Genomic DNA, 22,528 nt, shown 5'->3' on the forward strand with positions numbered 1-22,528 from the left:
CATAATAGAGTTTAGGAATATAGCATTATAAATTTTTTTTAACAAAAATTTTTTCTCTTGGCTTGTTAAGAGTGTAAGTGGGCATTTTATAGCTCAAGAGTATATATGCATCATTCAAGCAATCTGGAAGTCTTCAAAATCTTTTATTTTGGGTTATATCATAGGCACAATGGCTGTTCCAACTATAAGATGTAAAACTCCACAGCCTGGGGACTAAAGGATATTGACTCTTCCCTAACAAAACAGACACTGGCACATAGAGGCTACCCTAGCTTCCCACCTAATTTATTTTCTTATAGTTCAACCTGTTGTGTTAACAGTGTTGAAGACCTTTAAGGCTTAATAAAGCACTTAAAAGCCAGTACTAAAGGGTTGCTGATGGGAAAACCACATCCTTTGCTAAAACGTTACAGTGAAGAGTCAGGCTTGAGAGTCTTTATTCAAATCTTGACTCCACCCTTTATCAGCTCTGTAACCTGGAGCAAGGGGTTTAACCTCTTACAGTGGAAGATTCTCAGCCCATAAGATGAGAAGTAATATTAGTTATTGTTAGATTAAGGAGGATAGATATGTAGTGTATATGCAATCTTGGTTCTTCTCTATATTAGTGATTGTTATGGGTTGAATTGTGTCCCCTCCTTCCCAAAAGATATCTTGAAATCCTAACCTCAAGTAGCTCAGAATATCCTTTATTTTGAAATAGGTTCATTGTAGAGATAAAGTAATTAAGATGAGGTCATACTAGAGTAAGGTGGATCCTTACTCTAATATGACTGATGTCCTTATAAGAAGAAGGAAGATGGGGAGACAGACACAAAGGGAGAATGCCATGTGACAAGAGAGGAGATATTGAAATGATGGAGCTACAAGCCAAAGAAAGCCAAGGATGGCTGGACCCCCAAGAGCTGGAGGAGGCAACGAAGGATTCTACCCTAAGTTTTAGAGGATGGATGGCCCTACTGACAACTTGATTTTGGACCTCTAGGCTCCAGAACTGTGAGAGCATAAGTTTCTGTTATTTTAAGCCACCTGGTTTGTAGTACTTTGTTATCACAGCCCTAGGAAACTAACATAGTAATGCAAAAACTATAGATTTTATAAAGCAAAAATTATGCACATAGAGATTCCGACCCTCTTTCCTCTCTCGTTTTTCTTTTGAAGCCCCTTTTCTTTAAAACTTCCTTGGTTTTCCACGCAGCTTTTTGTACTAATTTCTTTTTCTCCTATATCCTTTCTTAGCTTAGGGTAGTATGTTAAAAATAAAACATTGGCTTGGAAATATGGTTTAAAAAAGCAATCAAATAAACAACAAACAGGACCAAAATGAGAAATGATATTGTAAGAGCTAACAAGAATGAGTTTGTTAAGCCTAAAGGGATGAAAAAAATCTAGATGAGTGAATAACATGAAGATAAATAGAAGTTGGACATGAAAACCATTATTTAGATGAGTACACAAATGAAACCTTCCTCATCCAATTTCAGCAGCCCTATGTTTAGAAAAGGAATTTTTATATCATAATTTCTACATGCTGAGTAGAGTATAGAAACTAAATTTCTTCCCATTTGTTTTTTAAGATAAGTTCCTAAATTTTGCTCACTTGTTCCCTTTGGAAACATTTAGATTAGTTTTTGCAGGACAAATCTTAACCCTTTCAAGAGTTAACATGTAAAGGTAGAAATGTGGTTTTTTGTCTCCCAAGGAAAAGTAAATCTGAGCAACAAAACACAAAGTATTCTTATAAGGAGAAAAGACAAGTTGAACCCCCAAGCAAGTGACTCAGGCTTGACTTTCATGCTCCCTCCAACTCCTGAAATGTCCCTTATTCTTCCAGTTCCCAGGGTCAGACCAGGAATTGGATACCTTTGGTATCTCCTTGGACCACTGGAGGACATAGTTTTAAAAATATGAGTTCTAGAGAGATGCTGTCTAGGTAAACAAGCTATACCTGTTTAAATTTTACTATTCTGCTCATGTTGATAGTTAATCCAGTGCTATTACCAATTTACTGAAAACTTTTTGTTTGGTTTCCTTCTTTTCTTTGTACTTCTTTTTCTGCCCCTCCCTCCCCTCTTTATTTTTCAGGTAATGATGGGAAAGGCAGGGGGAGTGGTTGGAGAGGAAAGGAGTGCTTCCAAACAAAATAAATCCAATTCTGTGCTATCATTAAAGCAAGCACCATTATATTTTGAGTCATAGGGAAACATGCTGCAATCCTCAAATATAAATATTTATAAAAGTGTTACCTGTCATTGCTTATGATTAAAATAAAAATCATCTCAATGTCACATTAAGAAAATTTGCCCAAGACTTATTACTGTCTGTGAGATATCTTTTTAAAAACTCAAATATGGGGGCAGATTTAGGAATTTAAAAATTTTAATAATATCGCCATGTATTGACATCTTAACCCACAAGACAATCAGATGTAATATACAAGCTTGCCTTAATTTCTGAAATAGATATGTTATTGAAAACTTTATTAATTACATAGCAAACACTTACATGGCACTTCCAACGTGCCAGGCCTTGTTTTAAGGGGCTTTTCAAATATTTGCTTATTTAATCCTCCTAACAGTTCTAAGAGTTAAGCATTGTTACCATTAACCCTATTTTAAGATGAGGAAGCTGAGGAACAGAGAGATTGAGTAACTGCCCAAGGTCACACAGCCAAGGATGGGACTTGAACCCAGGCAGTTGGACACCATCCTCTATTCTCCACTACTATACTGTACTATGTCTCATAAATCCCACTTTTGTTAACCAAATCTTTTAGTTGTACCTTTTCAGTAGAAGAAATCCCATGGTAAATTTGAAATACAAAAATCCATTTTGTTAAGTGAATTTTTATCCATCAAATTTATCTTGTATGAAAACTTCTTTTTTATAAACTGTTTTCCTTAAAATAAGATCTATGTATAATGGCAAATGTCTTTGTCATAAATATAAAATATAAACACATGGAATTTTTCCCTTTGAGGAAAAAAAGGAAAAAAAGGATTTTGATAATTGTGCATATCAGACTCTTTCTACCATAAAAATTCATAGCCTTCTATCTGAAACTTGTGTTAGAAAATTCTGAAATTTCTTCTGTGTTTCTATGCTTCATTTGGATCAAGTAGTGTGTAATAAGAAGCTCTGGCTCTTGGTCTGAACTTTCTTTAAGACAGGCAACCTTATCCACAGTTATTTTTTTCCCTACCTTGCCCAGATTATTTTCCGATGGAGTAAAGGAGTTGTCATGGAAGATTGCCATGTAGTCACAGTGAGTGATGTCAAACACACCCACCAATGGTAGGCAGGCCACCAAGGGCTAGGTGAGTTTCCATTTATGAACTGATAAGGATGGGCGTCCCAGTACAGATAGTGTATGTTGTTAACATACAAATCATACAATCTCAGGTCTAAATCCGAGGCAATTTTGACAGGTTTCTAGAGCAAAATCTGAATAAGTCCACTTGCAGCCAGATGAGAGAGGTGATACACAGCCAGTCATATCTGTATGGAAAACCTTGTGCGGGGAATTTTAAGAAATCACCAGAATTTCCCTGTATTTCCAGGTATTTTCTTTTCTATGGAAAACACACAGATGCTTTTCTGTTGCTCTTGGACACAAAGGTGCGGGTAACGAGAACCTGTGTGTGTTCTTTTTTGTTTCATTCACACACTATTTTAATGATTAGAAATTAAGTCAGAATTGCTAGGGATTTGCTTGGTGCTGAAAATCTTCCAGAATAAAAGGGAGAGGTGTTGCGCACAGAGCTGGAGGCGTTGGTATTGTTCAGCCAGCCCCCAGTTTTAAAAAAGGTATGACCTGCTCTCTGTGTCCTCCCCGCCACCTCAAATAAACAGCAGCCAACAACCACAAAACACTTATCTCCACTCCCCTAGGACTGTGGGAGTTCAATGACTCAGGTCATTTCAAAGACAACGCAACATCTTAGAGAACAAGATGTTTCTTTTCATTGGAACAACAGCACAGTAGCAAACAATAATATATAATAATAGCAAAGGGAAGGCTATGAGCGTGTGACCTCCCTCCCGTTGTGATTTTCCCTTTGGCGCTTTCTGGGAGGGTCCTGAGAGCAGTTCCTGAGCTGTTGTGCAGGATTCCCCAGAAAGGTCCCTGTGGTTTGCCGTCTCCTCTTTTCATGAATGGACCAACACTGGGAGGGGAACAATGGAGTGTATCGTCCCCAACAATCTCAAAGCTTTCATTACTGATTTCAAAGGTGTGTATTCCAACCACAGTAGTGCCTGAAATGTGGTACTGAGGACAGTCATTGGTTTTTGGAAAGGGCAGTTGCAGTTCTGTATAAAGCAGCAACTTTGTCAGCCTATAAACAAGCCAGTTCTCGGGGGATTTTAGCCTGTGGCAGGTGCCTTCTCCTCACTTCAGCAGTTACCTCCTAGGAAACTGGTTTCATTCATAGGTTTGAGCTGAGTGGTTGATTGAGTTGGTTGGTGGAGCTGATTGGGGAATGAAAGAGAACAATTTTCAGCTGCTGAAAAGATGCAACCAAGGCCAATTATCAGATAAACTTCTTCCCTTTCCTGAAGAGACTGGTTATGGGGTCAATTATTGTACAAATTGCATTTTTGTATACTACATGCCTATCAACATAGATTCATAATTATTGCTTCATGCAGTTGTCTTTTATATCTGATGGGAGGAAAACAGAGTTACAAGCAAAAAGTATATCAATGCTGTCTTTTATATTTACCTAAATAGTTACCTTTAACAGTGCTTTTTATTTTTTCACGTGAATGTAAGTTCCTGCTTCTGGACCATGCTTCTCCTATTTCTTTCCATATCTCATGATTTTTTTTTTACTGAAAATTGGACATTTAAAATAATGTGATAACTCTGGAAATCATATTTACACCCACTTCAGGTTTGTTTTTCTTGCGGTTTCTTGTTGTTGTTGTCTTTTGGGTTTTTTGGTGGTTTTCCTGAATTGACTCTGTAAGTCTGGATTCTTTTTCACTGTGGCCACTGAAATCTACCATTGATTAGATTCGTGGCCAGCTGATGTTTTTGCAGAGATTTCATAAATGCCTGGAACCAGTAAGTATCCCAGGCTTTACTGAGAGGGTCTATGTGAGTGATGGGGTCATGCTTTCTAACCTTGAGGAAGGCAGTTTACAACTCTGCCTTAGCCTTTACTTCCTACTTGAATAGAGCCTCAAGTTTAGCAAGAGGTGAGAGTTAGACTTTCTCAGGTCTTTCCTGGGCATCACACAGCCGTGGCCACGTGCACAGCCTGGGGCATGCATGTGGCCTATAGATTCTCAGGAATATGTTAGAGCTTTGCAAAGCATCCTATGGACATATTATTTTCCATCTGTTCATTAAAACATTTTTTGGTCAACTTGTTGTTTGCCTTAATGCTGCATTAGGTTTACAGCATCTATTGGATTACTATTGAGGTTGAATATCTTGTGTGCTGTTAAACAATTACCATGGATTGATTTCAACAAATACTTCTTGTTTCCACTGATCAAGCTGAGTCCGGTGAAATAAAAGTAACCCCTGCATGGGGAGCTTTTTATATCTGGAGAGACTGAGACAAGGCTAGGAAATGGTAGAACCAGGATACTAACTCTGGAAGACTGGGTCCATGGCTTGAGCTATTGACCACTGTATGTATTCCCCCTCCCTATGCATCCTGCCCCTGGCTTTCATCCATGCTTGTTGGGGCTGTGTCAGGGCTGGAGAGGGCTAGCAACACCTTCAAACAACAATGTGCAGAAGTAGAGCATCTGGAGTCAGACTAGGGCAGGGTGGGGTGACCTGGTCTGGAAGAGAGAGGATCTCATGGCCCTAGAACTGATGAGAGTCAAGGTACCAGTGAAGGGATTAACTGCAGGAAGCAGAAGGGACAAGATGCTCCTTGAGTACAAATTAAATTTTCTTGTCTCTTAAGGACCCAAGAAACATATACTTCACCCACTTATGTACTGATCACTTCCATTCATAAATAAAAGATTAGCTGCTTAAGAAAAATTTCCTAGATAAATTCCCACAAGTGAGATTTCTGGGTCACTGTGTACATTTTTAATATTGATTCGTATTGCTTAATTGCCTTTTAAAAAGGTTATTTTTTTTTTATCAGTTTATGCCTACCCCCCAGTTGTGATGGCCCCTTCCCCCATCCACACTGAATATCCTCACACCTTACTTTATCTTAACCAACCTGAAAGCTAACAGAAGATTTGTTATTGTTGTGTTTACAGCATCTATTGGATTACTGTTTTGGGGGGATTACTATTGAGGTTGAATATCTTGCACATACTTTTTAGTCACTGGCACTTCTTCTTTTGTAAATTGCTTGCATATATACCTTGCCCATTTTTCCTACTGGAGTGTTTGTCATGTGCTTATAATTTCTGAGTTTTTCTTGTAATGTAGGGACATTAATCCTCTCTCACACATGTTGAAATTAGCTTTTCCTACCAAAAATGGCTTTAAATCTTAATTCAAATAGATTCTCCATATCAGCCTGGAAGTATTAGCATTAGTGTCGTCTTTGCCTGTGGCCTTTAGCAAGGTGGGAAGGATGGAACTGGCTCCATTAGGGGCTACTGAGCTTTTTGTCATTGAGAATATTCAAACATAGGCTATTTAGCCCCTTGGCCAGGACACTGAAAGAGGGGAGCCAAACACCAGACAGTGGTTGGGTTAGGTAACTTTTATGATCCCTCCCAACCCTGAGAGTGTAGGAGTGCGTGAGCAAGACAAACATTTAACTTCATGAAAGGCAAGCTGCCGCACTGGTGATAACAAATGGGGAATGGATTCCTATCACACACACACACGCACACACACCCACACACCCACACACCTACACACCTACACACCCTTATGGGAGTGGAATAGCTGAGCTCAGATACCAACAAAGGGTAAGAGTGTTGTGTGCCTTTATGTGTGTGTATATATATATACACACACATTAATATTATGTGTGTGTGTGTGTGTACATGAGGGAGGGCAATACCGAGGAGAAAAGTACATGAATAAGTAAATAATTACATTTCAGTGTGTTGTAACATTTTTCAATGTAAATAGCATTCTAGGTGGAAAGACAAAAGAAGGACAAATTTCTATTATCAAGGTAAAAAAGGGGACAGATACATTTCCAGAAACAGGACGAACAGAAGGAAGAACAAACAAGACAATGAAGCAAGCAAGCATTGTTCTCTTGTCTTCTGTCTGTCTCCTGTCTTCCTTATATTTAATTTTTGAATCAGTGGGATTATTGTTCACTTCTCCTTTGCCTGGTGTCAGAGAGGCACAGTTATACTGGAAAAAAGTGCACACACACACACATAAACATTTTATTATCTCAACTCTCTGAAATAGAGAGTATAATTAATCTCATGTTACAGATAAGGAACTGAGGCACAGAGAGGTTAAGCAACTTGCCCAAAGTCACACAGGTAGTAAGCAGCAGCGCCAAGACTCAAACTCTGGCAGCCAGGTTCTAGAAGCCCGGCAGCCAACCAGCACTTGGTGCTGCCTCTTCCCAAGCGCCGTGTGTAAGCTTGGCTTTGAAGACCTGGCTTCAAATTCATGCTTCGACACTTACAAGCTGTGTGATTTCGGAGGAGCCTCAGACTCCTCATTTATGAGACAGCAGTGCTATCTTTCTCACAGAGTAATTGTGAAGATGAAATGAGATCTTGTTGGAGTCTGAAACCGGAAGCCCCTGCTACATCAAGCTGTTATTATTTACTTGCTTCAGACATAAACGCCGTAGAAATTTGAGGCAAGAAGTCTCCTGGTGGGAAGGGTAGAGCTCAGTGGTAGAGTGTGTGCTTAGCATGGATGAGATCCTGGGTTCGATCCTGAGTACCTCCATTAAAAAATTTTTTAAAAAATATATAAATAAACCTAATTACCCCCTCAACCTCCCCACCACAAAAAACAAAAAGCTTAAAAAAATTTCCTGAAGACAATTAAACCATGTTACAAAGCCAAGCCTTTTAGAAAAGTTGAGAGCATATCAGAAAAAAATACCAGGGTGGCAATGAACCCTCCCCCTCGCCTTCAGTGCTGCGAGGGCGATAAGACCGCTTGCCACCAGAAGGGTCCTGTTATCCTCCACTCAGACCCCAAAAGCTCTGGCAGGATTGGGTAATCTTAGGTGATAAGAGAGATGTAAGGAATTACAACCCCCTGTAAGCGCTGTGGTTTTGTTTGCCCGAACTTTGGGGAGATACGGGTGACACAGATAAAAGCACTGGCAAAAGCCCCAGGTGGGTTTAAAATGACTCCTCGTGCCTGGGAGGGTTGGAGGTGGGGGGGTGACATGGGGGCTGGCCAGCTACTGTATTTGTTCTGCTTATCTCAGAGCCTGTGCAGAGTCAAGGGCCAGGTTAGGTGGGTGGTGCTCTGGGAAGAGTGGGGTGAGAGCCTGGGGGCTTGTGACCGGCTAGGCTCTGCAGGGAGGAAGCACTCCTTGGTCTCAAGGGGCCGGATTATGTCATCATTTGGAGACACATTCACAGGTGGAGGAATGAGAGATATGGCCTTCTTCTGACACACGAGGACCAGAGAGACATGTGGCGGGGGGCGGTCAGGCATGCCCTCAACTGGCCAGACTTTAACACAGGCTAAATCAGGGCAGATGAGGTAACAGGCCATGTGCTGCGGGAACACTGAGAAGGGGTAGTTAATTCTGACTGGGTGAGATGGGAAAAGTGGGATAGAGAAGGTCTTCTTAAGAAAACGGCCTCTGAGCAGGTCCTTGAATGGAGGATGCAAGGGATGTTGACAGGTGGAGGAGGAAGGATGCATTCTGCAGGCTGAAGGGACAGCTGTCGCGGCATTAAATACCCAGACGCATGCGGAAGTTCATGGAGACGTCTATAGCCAGGAAGATTATAATTTTACCAGATTTTTCTGCTGCCTTATCCCCCTCCCCTCAAACGTCACACAACAGAAAACTAGTCCTGCACACGAATATATGGCACCCTTAAAGAAGTGCAGATGAAACAACGTGATTGAAAAATATTTCCAAAAATGATGTTGACAAGAGTCAGAGGAAACAGAAACATTAGTGGGAATATACACTGGTACAACCTTGGTAAAGCAATTTAGCAAAAAACTTCATGCACATAGTCTTTGCCTTTGCATGACCACTTTTAGAACTCTATCCTATAGAGAAAACATGTATATGAAGGTTTTACTCATTTATTAAACAAATATTTCCTGAGTCCCCATATGTGAGAAAATACGGGTGTCCCTACGAGGGATACAATAGTGAAAAGGGCAGACAAAACCTGGCTTTCATGCAACTTATAGAAACAAGGAGGAAATACAATTTCAGATGGTGAAAAGTGTTATGAAATAAATTAAGAAAAATGATAACAGAAGTTAAGTTCACTCTGAGAAGCTGACATTTAGCTGAGAATCTAAGTGATGGAAAAGAGGACCATGAAAAGATCTGGGGAGATAGCATCTCAGGCAAAGAACATATTTAGTCTAACAGTGGGTGTGTGTAACAGCAAAGGAAACCAACAAACAAGGATAATGGAAACAACGTGATGTGCATCTTTTCGGATTTGGCGAGGAAGTGGAATAACGTGTAGTAGTTTTAGAGGTTAAGATAATTCTCATGTATTGATGCTAGAATGTTCTCTAAGGTACATTCAAAACTTTTAAAGTTCAGGTGTTAAATACAGTATAATCTCACTTGTGTTAAATGAATGCATGTAGGAAAGTTCTAGAAGGATATGTAAAACCTGGTCTGTAGCAAGGATCTGTGAGAAACAATGTGTACGTGAGTTTGAAGCTCTGAGAGAATGAAGGAAGATTTTAGGTTTTCATTCTATGTTTTATACTACTGCATATTTGCCAGAGAAATGCACTACTTTTGTAATTTAAAAAATATTTAGTTTTAATAAGATTCATTTTTAAAACTTTCTACAAAAAAGCCAAAAATGGCTCGAAGATAGCTCTGCTTTTTTTACTTGAATGCTATGAGGATTTACTTGCTTATTACAAACACTTCTGTGCTATTAGTCCTTTCAGAATTCACTTTCTTTGAGAAATATTTGTCTTTCAAGAAAACCGCGCAACACAGTTCTTGAATTATCAGCGTGAAAACAAAGGTGGCCCTTCCATCCGAAGCTACTCTTCTGTCCTGCGCTGGCTCCACGCAGTCACTCAGGGCCCCCGATTGGGAGCAGACCTGCACTCGGTTTGATGCTCTGTCGTTGTCATCTTGAAATTCTTAATGATTTTTGCACGCGAGGCCCCACATTTGCATTTTGAGCCCCACAATTATGTAGTGGGGCTTGCTTAGGGCACCGGACAACCTTTGGAGAACTGAGGTTTGGAATAACCCTCACTGACTCCCCGGCCCAGTAGCGTGTGTGAATAGTTGGGATCTGCAGACAGGCAGAGTCATCTTGGAAAGATAAGCGGAGGGTCTCTGCCCCACTTGGGGAGGGCTGCCGGTCCTTCGGCTGCAGTAAAGAGCTGTGAGTTTAAGTAGCATATCTTCTAAATTTTCCAAGAAAAGCTGGAAATCCAGTTTTTAGTGGAGAAATCTTAACTTCTTAATGTTGCCAACTAATTTACAGGTAAGATCCAAATAGAATATGTGCATACACCAAATTTGTTTTCTAGCTTTCTAGATTTCAACCTGTGGTTTCTTTCCTCAAAATACTTGTCAGTAACAACCGTGGGGTGAGGTTCTGTTGTCCAGGACTTGCATTTTCACACATGAGCCGGACGCAGTGTGAGTCCCCCACAGAAGGTGTCAAGACTGAACTGGCAATAACCAGGGCGGTTGCTACCACTCCTGTGGGTGCCTGGTTGATTTGTTTTGAAGGCCCAAGGTCTGTGTGGGCCTTCCTGGGAAGTCAGCAGCTTCCAAGCTCTTACTCTGTTCTTTGCCTTTGTTTTGAATGTTTCAGCACCATTGTTACAGAGGAACCTGGAGAATTTTTACAATTGCTTCGTATTTTCAGAATGCTTTTCATTCACGATGTGAAAACCAAACAAACAAACAACAAAAAATTCCAGTGTCTGTTTGGAAGGTTGTGTTTTTGAGCAGTGCCATTAGAGAATTTTTTCATAAAATGAGAACCAGCCCTTGGACCTTCTCCCATCACATAATGTACTTTGCAGCTCCAAACACCCAAAAAGTCTTTTAGAATCAGTGGATTTGAAAAAGGGATGAAAGTAATGCTAAAATGAAGAACCATGTAGCACAAATAATTTAATACATTTTTAATTCCTGAGATTTTAAATGAGTCACTCTTTAGAATCATACATTTAAATAGTCTCTTAATGGGTTTCCCCTCCCAAGTCTCAGGTTTTTCTGTTTCAAATCAGATCTTTCCTGGATTTGAGATCATTTTTATTTTTTCAGGATAAAAAAAAAGAGCTTTAGTATCTTAAGGATGAAGATAATACTTTAAAGGGCCAGCTAGGGGGGAGGGTATAGCTCAGTGGCAGAGCGCATGCTTAGCATGCACGAAGTCCTGGGTTCAATCCTCAGTACCTCCATTTAAATAAATAAATGGCCAACAAGATGCTGTTGGTCTATAATCTCCTTACTTCTCAGCGGCAGATTATACACATATACGTTGTACATTTTCCAACACTCCCTTCCAACCCCATGGTACCATGACCACATTTATATGGGGGCTCGTAAAAATGGCCCCGGGCCCCATGGTTGGCAATATTATTAAGGTGTTCTTAGTCATCACTACCCACTCATTATGTTCTCAGTGGGCATTATAAACTTTAACTCTTTACGACCAGCAGTTCAAGTCAATCAGTTTCCAATGATTACAACGGTTTTGGGGATGCTAAGTACTGGTGGTGAAAAGATTAAGAAAACCACCTAAGGAAATTAGCTGGAGGATTGTTGAGTGTTCTTTGCATTTAAAGAGGAAATGTCAGAGGTGTGGGGACGGGCTTTTCCTTCGCTCCCACACTGTTGGCTAATGTTGCCCGTCTCATGGTTGGGAACAAGTTCAATGGACAGGCTGACTGCCTTTGTGCCAGACACTGTGATTTTCTCAGATGCTTTAAGTATATGAAAGAAGAATCTTGCTTTCCTCCCATTTTCTAGGGTTACATTTTACTGTTTGCAATAAAAGTGAGTGGTTTGCAGATCTATTTCTCTGCCTCCAGATCTGTTGATATCTTTCATTTTATGCAAGCCAGATTGCTTATGAGTTACCATACCTGAAATGTATGCAGTCACCATCAACAGAAGACTGCGATGACTTGATTGCAATAAACAACTTCTTTAGCTTCTGATGAGCATTATATTAAGGCTTGGCGTTGTTAGACAAGAATGTGTGCTTTGATATTTTCTTTCTATGCATATAAACACACGAGGAATCGTTTTAGAGGCAACGCCATTATCTTGATTTTCCAGAACAAAATAACCTGGCATGCGAAAAGCCAAACAACTGAACACAATGCAAACTTAACTTTCCTGAAGCAATCACGGCTCCTCACACATTTGTTATTCTGGCTGACATACACAATAAATCGTAATAGTTACCAAATTACCGTTCGGTTTCAAATGATGTGCGCACATCTATAATCTTAGTTAGCTGCTTGCTGGCCTGCTTCAGGAATGTCATTGCATCCTCCAGGGTAATTCTATATCAATGACTTTTCCAAATAAATCTAGTTGCTGGTTTATATTAATGAACTGTCACAGTTCCCATTGTTTTCCCATGGCCTTGCAGCTGTATTCCTTCACAGGTGCTTGGCAAATTAAAATGATGCTGGTTTGGGGTTTCAGCTTGATGCAAAATCACTCCTTCAGCAGATTGTTCGGAAGTTATTCATGCAAGAAACACATCTTTACTCTAGACACTCAGCTTTTCTGCTTATCCAATACCCAGGCTTTTAATGACACTTTGCATTTCTGTTTTCCTCACCAAAGAAGTACAAAGAGATTGTCTTTGTTACTTAGAACATTTCTGTTAAAGAATTGCAAGCATGGGAAGCTTTTTTTTTTTTTTTTTTTTGGAAGAAATGTGTTCCTTTCAGTCAATCCTACCACTGCGTTCGCAGATCACAAACATCAATTACTCATGTTTGCAGATTATATATCTTTTGGGGTTGTTTTTGTTAACATCCATTACCCAAGGGATTAACAGGCAGGAAGAAAATCATGACATACTAACTATCCAAAACCACATGAAACATTCCCTTTTGGATCTAATGTAGCCTTTATTTAAAAATACTTTGCTGGTGACTAACTCCTACCAGTGCAAATGAGAATGTTTAGCATGTAAGTACATATTCAGTTACATTATCCAGTCTTCTTTTCTGGGTTGGGATGTCTCCCTGCAGTGTATCTTTCTAATCCCTAGTGTTCTTTTATCGCCCTGAATTCCTTCCTTAACCTCTTGGAGGCTGCTATCAGGGCCTCTTAGCTCTGACCACTGGGGTGTCCTGGGTTGCCCTTCCAGGGACCACAACACTGCCAACCTCTCTGTGCCCTGGCTCTGGATTTCCACTTACCCACACACCTTCTGGGGGTTCTGTATAAATATACATTTACCTTTACCTTATCCTTAATATAAGGCCTGCTGCCAACTTGCTGTATACCAGCAATTATCTGCACATCTTGAACTATGTGCTCTCAGTTTCCATATCTGCAGCTTATTGTGGTAGGGGTGCAAATGGTAACACTTTGGGGATAAGAGAAAGACATCTCTCCTTCAGGCCGTGAATGCACATAACATAGACTGCTGGTTGTTAATGTCTGATATTCATTCTGTTCATTCTCCGGCTTTGAGAACAAGAGAGGCAGAAAGAGTTACATTTCCCAACCTCCCTTCAAACATGGTGGTCAAAGAGTTGTCAGTGGAAATGAGTACACACAAGCCTGCCCCTAATATTTGGAGGGATGGGCCCAAGGGCACACATGGAGGGAGGTCCACGTACTAAATGTTGTAAAATTAATTGAGTTACCAAATTGTTAAATAAAATAGCGTCCATACTGCTACCTTGACAAATGTACCTTCATAATGTCTGGAAGGCTTGGACTTGTTGGCCTCTTTCAAGTCTAAAGCCATGGGGAGAGTCAATCCAGGTAGTCTGCATTCTTTCTTTCTACACTTAGCTCCAACCCACGGAGAGAGGGGACCTAAGCACACACATGGTGACCTTCCAGTCTTCACATCCAGGCTCCATCCACATCCCTGCCTTCCCACCTCCTGTGTTCAATGTCCCCTTGGCCAGTTCTCAGGCCTGTCAGTGTGCACACCAGTTGCACATACTGCCCACAGGAGGACAAACCAACCCATGGAAGAAGCTCATACAGACCTAAAAGTGGGTTCAGAGCCCTAAGGGTTAGAATTCTGGGGCTCTCAGAGTATTGTCTAGAAGAAGTAGGTGGGCTCTAGGTGAGGACTCTCCTTTGGTTTAGTGGATTGAAGAGTTCTCAATGCAGGAAACATAGTCAGAGGGCGGCCAGAGCAGGCCCTGTAAGGCCTGGACCTGAAATTCATTCTGGCACTGGGGGCTTCTCAGGGAGGTTTAAAGGGGGTTAACTTGAAAGGGGGTTGACTTACCTGGTGGGCTTCTTTTGCCCTTTTTCTTTTCTTCCTTCTTTATACACAGAAACTCAAACATGATGGCTGGCGCTATGGAAGCCATCTTCTCAGAATGAAGATAAAGTCTTTACATTAAGACTACAGACAAAAAACTAGAATGAGCCAAGGTTTCTGTTGCCCACACCAGCTATAGACTGCCAACCTTTGGGTTTCTTTTTATGTGAAAGAAAAATATATGTCTTTTTTCAGCCATTACTTTTTAGTCTCTGTTACTTATAGCTAAACACAATGCCTCACTAGCGTAGATATGTACAAGTTGACTGGTAGATACTGACCACCTTCATCATCGTGAATCTTGCTTTGAGGAATACCTCAGTACACAAAATGTGCAGATGCTAGTGGAGGCTTACACTTGTGTTTTGAACAAATGAATTGCAAAGATGAAAGAGGAGGAAGAAGGCATTATCAGCAGAGGAAGTAAAATGAACACATGTCTAAAGGTGGGCAAGGCATATCTGGGGAGTAAAACAGCTGGATTCATGGTGTGGAAATTACTGAGATCTCAGCTGAGCAGGATGGGTTGGGGCTCAAATGGAAGGGCAAAACAAGCCCAGGTTAACCGATCACTCCCACTCACCTTTACCCAGGTCTGCTAGGGAAGCACTCAGTTAAAGGGTGCCTTTGTGGAGTCTTCTTTCCTCAGGGAAAAGGAGTTGTGTATGTGTATATACACACCCACTCAGACACACACTCTCATTCATATGTACAGACACTCACATATCATGTAAAACGTCAGCATTGCCTGTTGTATAGTGACCATTTATTGGTTATCACTTTTCTATAAAGCCATTGAGAACCAAGCCTTGTCTTAATTGTCTTTGTATCTTCAATGCCTCGTATGGAGCTTGGCCCATAGTGGGCACTCAACAAACCTTAATAATTAGCTACTAATACTGTAATAATTATTGGGAAGACAATGGGAAACCATTAAAAGGAAACAATAATATATCTTCAAGTGGCTATTTTTATTAAATTAATCTATTACCACTGACCTGGATGACCTGGATTGGAGGAAGGGAAAAGGAAACAAGGCTATTTCATGGCCCAGGTTTAAAGGAACTCCTGCTGCTAGGAGAGCACCAGGAACAGAAGGTGAAGGGTAGATACAATGATGATACATCAAGAAAGCAGCAATGAGATTAAATTTGAACTGTAAGAACCAAGAGGAATGTACAGATGACATGGAGGATTTCAGATTCAGTGGGCATAAGAATGGTCATCCTAAAGGAAAAAAAGTATGAAAATCAAGTAGAGGCACTTGTTTCAATGAGAAACAAATGAGTGTTGGTTTAATCTCATTGACATTGACCAGTGAGTGAGACATTAAAGTAATAAAGTCTAACAGGAGGTTGAAGATGTAATAAAATTTGAAAGGATTTTCCAATTTTTAATCCTGGTGAATGTTTTTGTTTTTTATTAAAGCATAGTGCATTTACAATGTGTTAATTTCTGATATATAGCATAGTGATTCAGTTATATATATTCCTTTTCATATTCTTTTAAATTATAAGCTATCACAAGGTATTGAATATAGTTCTCTGTATTATATAGTAGGACCTTGTAGTTTATCTGTTTATATATAGTAGTTTGTATCTGCAAATCCTAAGCTCCTAATTTATATGTTCCCCCTGCTCTTTCCCCCTGGTAACCATAAGTTTGTTTTCTATGCCTATGAGTCTGTTTCTGTTTTGTAAATAAGTTCATTTTTGTCATCATTTTGGATTTCACATATAAATGATATCATATGATATTTGTCTTTCTCTGTCTGACTTACTTCACTTAGTATGATAATCTCTAGTTCCATCCATGTTGCTGCAAATGGCATTTCATTCCTTTTTATGGGTGAGTAGTATTCCACCTTCTTTATCCAATCATCTGTTGATGGACATTTAGTTTGCTTGCTTGTCTTGGTATTGTAAATAGTGCTGCTATGAATATTGGGGAGCATGGATCCTTCTGAATTACAATACTGGTGAATGTTTATTCAGTGCTGTCACTGTGTGTGGGTGTGTGCTTTTTAAAATTAAAGTACTCAACACCCAAATGTTAATCTTTCCATTTTACAGATGAGGAAACTGAAGCACATTGAGATTTAGTCAATTTCACAGGGACTTAGAGCCAGTAAATGCAGAGCTGGGATTCAAACTTTGGCAGCCCAGCCAAACCACCATCCAAACAAACTTGAAGCTGAGGGACTTCCTTGGTCTGCCCCTTTGGGACCCAGAATCTTGATTGCAGCAATCAGTGGAGTCCATTTATTCTGTACTTTCTCCCTTAGAAGTAAATTTCACACAAGTGATTTTCAAGAAACACTGGTTCTATATAACATTAATATGTATTATTCAAAAAAGGGGTGGAGGAGATGGGGAAGTACTCAGTTGAGTAGAATTCTTTATTGCAGGACTTCTCAGAGTCTTTAATACACTAATAAACATTGTGAATCATTAACATGAAGGTATAGAATAACACCTACCCCGACTTCTTGACCAAAGACTCTTTTATTTTTAAAGTTTGAGGAAGTCTGCTCTAGAAAAATATAATTATTTACATGAAACTGCAAGGGACCCAGCTTGGGGTTCTAACATCGACTTCTAATTTCCTATCATTAAGAAACCATTAGCAACTGCTAGAGAATCATCACTGTTCTGATCAGGACTGGGGTTTCTCTTCTTTTGCCTCATCCATGTTCTTCTGTGTGCTCTACTTTCTTTTTCATCATGCGCTGGTCCACACTGGGATGCCATTCCCACCTGTCTGATGCCTTATTGCATTGTATTACATGACTGTGCTCACTCGGTTGCCCAATGTTGATACAAGTAAAGCTTTCATCAATAGCATGAGAAGAGTTGGCTTCTTCCAACACTTGCTCTTCTAAAACCTTGACAACGGTTATTTATACTTCTACTTGCGTGATGCTGAAGCTTCGTCACATCTCTCCCTCTCTACTTGGAACTCTGTCTTGTTGGCATGGCTGGTTGCCTCTATGTTTTGCCCCTGTGCAATGGGTTCTGCCAGCTACAGAACAGATTAAATGGGGGTATTTTATTGCTTTAATTTTTGTCAAGGAAAACGGCTTTCAGACTGAGTTTGAGATAGAAGTGGATTCCCCATTTCAGGAAAGAAAAAAATTGACTCTAGGACATAACCTGTGTCTATTAAACATTCTTCTTAACTTCAGAAGCTCAGCAGTTCACTCTTTCAATATTTTGCTACCATTTCCATGCCGATGACTCCACAGTCTAGAATGGTTGCCCCCACCCTTCCTTTACCCCCATCCCAGAAGATCAGCCCTACAGAAAGTACACGTTTCCGGTCCCAGGGGCAGGTGAGTCTCTCTGCGTGAGATTCAGGTCCATTAAAAGCTCAGTCATAACTTTAGCCCTGAGTGATATGGCAGGCATGAAGTGATGCCCGCAGGAGCCTGCCAGGTGGTCAGAAGTTGGGGAGGATCAGCAGGGAAGGGGAGGGTTAGAGACTGAATTCAATTGAGAGGAAAGTGGGAAGTGCCAGGAAAAAAAAAAAGGAAAAGGAGGAAAGGAGGAAGAGAGGAATGAAGAGAGGGAAGGAGAGGGAGGAGGGTAAAAGAGGAAGGGAGGGAGGAAGGAGGAAAGGACAGAGGAGGGGAAGGGAGGGGAGAACCAGGACAGAGTTACAAGAAATCATCCCCATGGCCTCAGGTGCTATTTAACTTCATACTTTGCCTAACCTTTTTCCAGACATCAGACAGATCATATCAACATAACTAAACCCTGTCTTCTCTGGAAGATTATGATCAATAAGAGCTTTATGAGTGGTGATGATATATAGTTAAGTGAGAGAAATTGGCAGCAAGACTAGAACTGACTAGAATTCAGATAATAATCATATAGTTACACAATTATTTGGGAAAAGGCAAAGGTCAAGATTTAATTTTAATAATAATAATACACTATCTCATGGACTTATTAGGAAGATGTTGGTATTACCAGTACAAATGTGGCTTGCTTTTTTTAATTGGTCAAAGGGAAAGCTATCTCCTGTCTACAATGTCTTTCATGACTTGGATTAAGCCTTTCCCATGGACTTAATTGCTGGGGCTCTCTCATCAAGCTTCTTGTTAATATTCCTTTTAATATTCCCACCTGTTCTGATGTCAGTCTGGCTCATCCATCACGCCTGCGGGGATATTGTCGCAAACAGGGCCATGGGCTCATTCTGCTTCGTGGCAAACACACTAATGCAGCTGGAGATTTATGACCCACCTCTGATTCTATCATCTCAGGCCAGGCTGGTCCAGACCTTTGACTCATTCCCTGTACATCTTGATAGTGTAATTGTGTTTAGAAGTTTCCCTCCACCACTGGCAGCGTCTAACTCCAAACAATGGAGGAGGGAACTGTTTTCCATGACACCTGGAACAGGCTCATCTACTATGGATTCCCTTAAGCAATCGGAACTCTGAGCAAATAGGGAACAAATTTCAGGCCCAGATGGAGGGTGTGCGTGCATACACACACACACACACACACACACAGACTCTGTCCTCTTCTCATTTTTTGTCTCTCTCTCTGTTTTCTCTCACTTTGCCCAGTTTATGAAATAAATTATATTTTTCCTTACTTCTTTTGCACAATATGAATTCTCAGATGCCATGAATTCATATTTCTCATTACCATCCTTTAATCTACCAAGTCACTTATGTCACTAAGAATGTTGGTGTTTCACTTAGGATTAATGCCTTAAAAATATGCCCACATAATTAATGCAATCTTCCTGCCAGTTAGGGTTGTCCTCTCCCCCAAATGCTGCAAATTTATATGTTCTCAATGAAAAGAGATGGGCTAATCTCTCAGCCAGGATATGATATGGCTTTTTAGTGGCTTCTAGTTGATCTACAGTTAGAAAAAAGCTAAGGTTCAATTACATGTTGGAAAAATAAGTACTGACCTCACATCCATTCTGAGTTTAAACTCAATTCAGTAGAAATTTCTTAACCAGTGTAGCCAGGCAATACTTTATCTGCTTTATATAGAACTCACATCCTTTGTGTCTGGGCAGGCAGGGCAGAGAACTGCCCTTGTATTAGGTCCTCCATACGTTTTGTTTTGATGTAGCACCTCCAGGAATGGGTTCCATCAGAGTGGATATTCTGCTGGTTGTTGATTTGGTCTCCGCATCCTCCAGTGACAGCCTGTCTCAACACTGTCAATACCTCTTCAGTACTGACAATAAGCAGACATGATGGCAGGCTGTTCTTGTCTGCTCATTTAATGACTTCACTGATGACATGCAGGTGTGCACTGGTGTTGTACCTAGTCTTGAAGCTTTCGTGTTCTCCTGGGTAGTAGGAGGGCTGGCTCCATTAGCTTCAGCCTTGTGAGGCTATATAAACCTGCTCTGGGCACTTGCCAGCTCAAGATGAGCAATGTATGGTCATAATGAATCCCTGACTCATAATTTTCAAGATAGCACTAAGGAAATGTTAGGTCACTTCATCCAACAGACTGAAATGCATCAAGAACGTGCTTTCAGTTAAAAGCATTGGAGGAAGTCATTTTACACCTGACATGTTACAATTAAAACACTGTTCGGCCTTTAAAAGCCAGGAATCTGAACATGACTCCAAACATTCAATAGCAAATTTGCTTCACTCATTTTGTGATCAGTTTTACTCATCTTCCTAGAGGGTGAGAGAAAATAAAACTCAGTGTTGATGCAGGGAAACTCTGCAAATAAGCTGTCCTGATTTCAATCCCAGCTTTGAGCAAGGTACTTAACCACCTCATGACTCAGTTTCCTCATATGTAACATTGGGACAATTAATAATACCTACCTTTGAGGGCTATCATTAAAATCAAACCATGCCTGGCACATGGCACATGCTCAATAATGGTGAACTGTTATTAATGGAGCTGAAAGCAAAAAGAAGTGAAATGATTTTTCTTCTGATGAAAGAAAGGGTCCGAGGCAGACCTGAGTCTTTAAAGCAGGTCTTGAGATCACCTCTCCACAGCTGCATCCAACAGATAATATCCCCCCCCGGACAGTACCGGCTATCAGTGGTGATTGAGTGATTGATTCCTTTATATCCGCTTGCTTGTTTACGCTGCTTTTAAGGACACCTTTCCCTTGCAATTGTTTGTTCTTTTTCCTAATTGCCATCTTGGGTGCCTAGTGCTGACACTGCTGCTGAAACCTTGCACTACTCGTGCAGCCTGTGCATCTGTCAACAAGGAGCTTGAAATTGCCTTTGATGCATCAGTTACCAGTTGCTCCAGAATGGAAGGTGATGAAGGGACACTCGTGAATACATTGATCGCTCAATTTCCTTAATTGAGCCTATAGGGCTATGCACATTTATATAGCCAATCATCAAATATTTATCAGTTATCTATTATATGCAGGTAGAAAGGATGAGGGGAGGACAGAGAGATGACTAAATAGAGAAAATGACTTTTTCAGGGCCCTTCCAATGAATTATTTTATTCAATTCTCATCCCATTTCACAAATGAAGGAATGGAATCTCAGACAGTTTGTGCCAGAAACAACCAAACCTAGGATGACTGACTACAGAATTGACAAAGAACAACTTTAATAACGGAAGATTTGTGGATAATCACCCAGACAGAAAAATCAATAAGGAAACATTGACTTTACGTGACACATTAGACCAGATGGACTAAGCAGATAAATATACAAATAAATAAATATTCCATCTGAAAGCAACAGAATACACATTCTTCTTAAGTGCACATGGAACATTTTCCATGATAAATCATACATTAGGCCACAAAACAATTCTTAAATTTAAGAGGATTGAAATCATATTAAGCTTCTTTTCTGATCACAATGGTATGAAACCAGAAATTAATTACATGAACAAAATTGGAAAATTCACAAATATCTGAAGATTAAACAACATTCTTCTGAATGGGTCAAATAAGAAATTAAAAGAGAAATCAAAAATATCTTGAGACAAATGAAAATGGAAATATAATATATAAAAATTTGTGGGATGCAGCAAAGGCAGTTCTAAGAGGGAAGTTCGTAGCATTGAATGCCTCCCTCAAGAAAAAAGTCTCAAATAAACAAATTATCTATATACACCTCAAGAAACTAGAAAAAGAGAAACAAACAAAGCCCAAAGTTAGTAGAAAAAAGGAAATAAGAAAGAGCAAAAATAAATGAAATAGAGACTGAAAAAGCAATAGAGAAGATCAATGAAAATAAGCCTGGTTCTTTAAAAAGCTAAACAAAATTGACAAGCCTTCAGCTATACTCACCAAGGGAAATAGAGGACTCAAATAAATAAAATTTAAAATGGGGAGGAGGGTAATAGCTCAGTGGTAGAGAACATGCTTAGTATGAACAAGTCCTGGTTTCAATCCCCAGTACCTTTATTAAAAAAAAGTGAAAGAAGAAAATTTACAACCAACACCACAGAAATGCAAAGGATCGTAAGAGATTACCATGAATAATTATATGCAACATAATGGACAACCTAGAAGAAATGGATAAATTTTTAGGAAACAAACAGCCTACCAAGACTGAATCATGTTGAAATAGAAAATATGAACAGACTAATTACTAGGAAGGAGATTGAAGGAGAAAAAATCAACAAAACAAAACAAAACAAAAAAGCCTCCCAACAAACAAAAGTGCAGGACTTGATAGCTTCATTGGTGAATTATACTAAACATTTAAAGAATGAATCCCAATTCTTCTCAAACTCTTCAAAAAATAGATGGAAGGAAACTCTTCCTAACTTATTTAATGCAGCCAGCATTACACTGATACCAAAATCAGACAAGGATGCCACAGAAAGGGAAATTATGGGCCAATATCCTAGATGAACATATATGCAAAAATCCTCAACAATATATTAAAAGGACTGTACACTATGATCTAGTGAGACTCTTTCCAGGGATGCAAGGATGGTTCAAC

The sequence above is a fragment of the Camelus dromedarius genome, chromosome 28 (assembly GCF_036321535.1).
Source record: "Camelus dromedarius isolate mCamDro1 chromosome 28, mCamDro1.pat, whole genome shotgun sequence".
In the NCBI taxonomy this organism is placed as follows: domain Eukaryota; kingdom Metazoa; phylum Chordata; class Mammalia; order Artiodactyla; family Camelidae; genus Camelus; species Camelus dromedarius.